This window comes from Poecilia formosa, unplaced genomic scaffold (assembly GCF_000485575.1).
Source record: "Poecilia formosa unplaced genomic scaffold, Poecilia_formosa-5.1.2 Scaffold303, whole genome shotgun sequence".
Lineage (NCBI taxonomy): Eukaryota > Metazoa > Chordata > Actinopteri > Cyprinodontiformes > Poeciliidae > Poecilia > Poecilia formosa.
Genome location: NW_006800242.1, coordinates 26,877 through 31,427, shown reverse-complemented (window position 1 = coordinate 31,427; position 4,551 = coordinate 26,877).

Here is a 4,551-nt window from a genome sequence, read left to right as displayed (position 1 = left end):
CGGCATCGAGCCGCACGATTTGATACCACTTTTGTGGGGGTACACGCAGCGGTACGAGCCGCATTAACGGTGATGGAAGAAAAATAAATAATCTATAATATTAAAGAGACATTCTATTGGGTGTAGAACAATAGGTGCCTGCCATGCAATGCATGGAGGCAGTGACTGACCTGCTTCGCAGGTCAGTCACTGCTCTCCTTATGCATTGCTAATGGCATGCCCCAATTATTATTATAAAGTAAAGAAAACGTAGTACTTTATTTTTATATTTTATATATGTAGTTTATAATCAGTTAATTAGTTATTACTTAGTATATTAGTATTAGCAAAAATAATAGTAGTAGTATTAGCTAATGTGTAGATTGACATGAGTCAGTATTGTTTTCATATAATTTTTCTTTTTTTTCCTGCCTCTCTCATCCTATTTTTTTTTTTTTAGTAAAAGTAAAATATTATGCATATTTAAAAAAAAAAAAGTCTGGTCCGAGAGCAGATTGAATCCCAATTTAGTTGCCTTACAGCCCTTGACAATTTTATAAAAGGTCTCTGCAGAGGAAGAAATTACACATCAGAGAGGCTGAAACATGCGAAACATCTCATTTTGCAGCATGTATATAGTGCCACAAACATTTGTCCCTCCCTTTCTCAACTGGGGGGTCGGTTTACTATCTAGTAGCAAATCACAAACAGTTGTCTAAAAAAATTCGACAGACCATCACATGAGAGTCACAGTCTATTGACTTTCTAACATCAAAGAGATCGGGCTGGCCACCTGTGGAATGGAAGACAATGGCCGTCTGCAGCTTTACCATTTGGGTGTGGGGAGTGAAAGCAGGATGAGCAGTTTGAATACAACACAACTTTCTCCTATGCTCCATAATGCAATTTTTGCCAGTTAACATGAATAAAGGATCATTAAAAATCAGACTTCAGAATGTTGACAATGTAAATAAAACATGTTCTATTCCACATAGTATAAAAGGTGAGGAGATCATCCTAAGGCTTCAATTCCATTTTCTTTTTCAGAAAAAATCTTAAAGAAGTTAAAGAGTAGCATGGTATTAGTATGTTATTTCATACAGATGTTCTCAGCCATAATGAGTCTGTTAATGCTAGAAGATGATAATCGTGAGATGGCGGATTGCTTCTCTTCCAGAGGCTCTCAGAGTCTCGTTAAAGTGTCTGGTGTTATTACGTGTGTGAAATGCCAGAACATTCTCAATAAAAATCTGCCATGAATTTTAAACTGGGTGGTCACTGAGTATTTTAGGATGATGACCTAAAAGCTATGTTGAAATCATTACTATCATAAAAGGGAATGGGGATTTGATGCATATGTACTCATTGTTTACTGTGACCAGTTAACAGGCCCAGAGAGTTACCACGATCGAGTATGATGCCTTTGCTGGTAAATAAAACACAGCTTTACAATTGTTTTGATTGTTAACATCATTTTCTTCTCAACTAAACTGAAACTGCAGAAGGCACAGAAAGTTGATGAGGTTCTACTTACATTTTAAAATGAAGCAACACGTTGAAGAAAAGCTGTCTGTAGGCGGTTGTAAGGCTGTGTTGTTCCAGAATACTGTCTGCGATGTGGTTTCTGTTTCTTCCTCATTCATTATTATCCCTATGTGCCAGCACACAAGTTATACTGGAGACAGACAAGCTGCACTGTGTTCTTAGAAAAGAGCAAGAAATTTCCCCAAATCATCAACTGTGCCATTCCCCCTGCTTTTCAATCTGTGTCATTTTCCAGACCTGCAGGGAAGCAACAGCACAGCCGGGTAAAAGTCCATAATGGCATACAGGAGAAGAGTTAAAGTCAATATACCCCCACTTTACAGCATTCCTGCTAAACACACAGTTTCCAGCACCTGGTGCAGCACAGAGCCCACTTTAGGCAATAATTGCATATTGGTTGTGGAGGGGGTGGAAGTGGCACGTTGTGAAACGGCACCTTTAAAGAGGTTGACGGAGCAATCTTATTTGAAATGCATCTGAGGAGCGCTGAGACGCGCTCACAGAGAAAAAAAAGGTGGAGAGAGGACGAGATGGAAATAAGAGACAGGAACAGCTTGCAAATGTTGAAGGTGATTTGTATATTTCATCTTTATACTGTGCTTCCAGGTTGCAGTTTAAAACAATTTCAAATGATTTCTCATTACTGGAGCCATGATGCACGCTGCTTTCATTTGAACTAAATCTTAACCACTCACTCGGGGAAATAGAAAAAACATGTGATTTCAACTGATTATAGTTAGACATTCTAGTGCCTTCTGCAATGAAATAAATGTATTACAAAAAGCAAAAATAGCAGAGTTGATGAATGAATCAGCTGTCAACTACAATCATGCAGTCACTTTTCTCTGAAAGAAACAGTAGTGTTGGTAAATCTATGAAAAAAAGGTAGTTTAGGCATCAGGCTTTGATGAGTAGATAAAAAATATCAGGTTTTTGATAGTTAGATGGACAGTCGAAGTGAAGATTGCCTTTAGGCTGGTAGCACACAGGATTTCTGTGGTAAATTGTTGATTATAAACAGCTGAGTAACTTTTTTCATCCTAAATCCTATGAAAATATCAATGATGGGCCTTTCAGATACATCTTAGTAAAATATTCCCACAGATGTCCTCATTTCTCAAAATGGGAACCTGGAAGTGTTATATTCAAAGAGTCTGCTAATGTGTCAAAGTTCCAAATTAGGAATATTATTGTGTTGATTTAAAAACTCAGAAAGTTTTTCAAATAATCTTCTATTAGTTACCTTTAAACACTGATTAATGTTAAATCTTCAACAAACAGGAGGAGCAAGTTTGATCTGCTTATTTGTTTCTTTTCTTCAAACTCCTAGGGGACGAAACGGATCCGATATTACGTTTTTAAGGAGATTGGATTCTGTTCTGATATCCAAATATCATATTCTGATTTTCAAAATATCAAATATCCCTTATTAGCTTTAGATCTACACTGTAGAATCAGAGTTATCTTGTTTGTTTTATCTTCTTGTTATATTTAATTAACTCATGAGGAAATGGATCTTCAGTTTGATAGAGAAGTGGAAATATCTTCCTGCTAAATTAATCATAAACCTAAGAATTTCTGATGACATTTGATTCGTCCTTTCATCCTTTGATTCAATTTTCAATATTTTGATAGCTTGAATATAATATTAAATATTAATTTAAATTTAGGTAATTTAACAGTGGACATGCAGTGACTGATTTGATTTTTTTTTTAAACTCAAGATGATATTCTCCTAAATGTTCAGAAGAACTAATAACCCAGCACAATCCTGCATAGCTTCAATTTTCCCAGCAGCAAGTGTAAATACCCATTAAATGTTCAGACTGGATTTATTTTTCTGTATACATTTTTGGTGCAGCAATGATGATTTTCCTGCTATCTCATTACTCCTGGATTATTTTACATATATACAGAGAGAAACATTTTTCAAAAGCTGAACTCGGATTTGGGGTCAGCAGTAGGGGGTTTCAAATGTGCTTTTTAATGAGACATTTAGTTCGTAATTAAATTTTTTCCTGTAACCTACTGGCAACTCTTCAAAAACTCCAACAGCTCTTTTTACTCATTGGTTCATTGCATCACTGATTAAAAGCATAAAACTGTCCATATTTTAAGCTCTAACTTCTGCTCTGTGAGGTACTGGATGAAAATTAATCTTACTTTATCACTTTTATGTCTTTGTGTTGCATACTCAACTCTCTCCAATTTTTCCAATATAAATTGCTTCCTTTGCTTTGTTTTATGGTCACATTTAACATTTGGGGGATTTTCCAAAACAACTCCATTACTAACATTAACATGAACAATCTGTGATAAAAAATAATGCAGTTATAAAAGTTAGAAAAAATAATGCACAAGATAAAAAAATAAAAAAAAACACTTTAGGCCAAACTAAAATTATCAAAGTGCTGTGAAAAAGAGAGATGAAGGGAGACACTACAGACCTGGGAGATGCTTTAAACTATCTATTTTTTACTGTGTGACAACTTAAGGCTAAATAAGATTGTGTCTTTCTTGCACAAAATGAAACCCATAAAGATGTTATTGTTTTATCCAACTTAACTGCAAGTTTATGATGCTTTTCATTACTTAAAAGTTTTCCTTCTTATGACCTCTGCTGCCCCTTCTATAACTTTTAGTAAGTTCCCTCCCTCTGCAAGCCACTGATCATTAAGTCACTAAATCAGTCAGTGTGTGACATGAAAAGTCAGGAGCATCTGCTCAGAGTGCAGCGACCTCTGAACTCCTTGGTCAGTGCACAGCAGAGTGAGTGTGACTGAGTGTGACAGCGTGGGGTTAACAAGAGAATGCATGAAGTCTGCTGGTAGCTCAGATAATTAAGCCATTTGTCGCAAGGTCACTGCAGAACAACCCCTTCACCCCTCCAGATTAGACGTCCCAGACCAAAGCAGCACTCAGGGGCTGTGGCCTGTGAGAAATTGTTTTCTGTAGGTATTTTCCAACTAAGGTTTGATTGTAAAACAACCCAAATCTGAACAAAAACAAGGAAGACATGGCATTTTT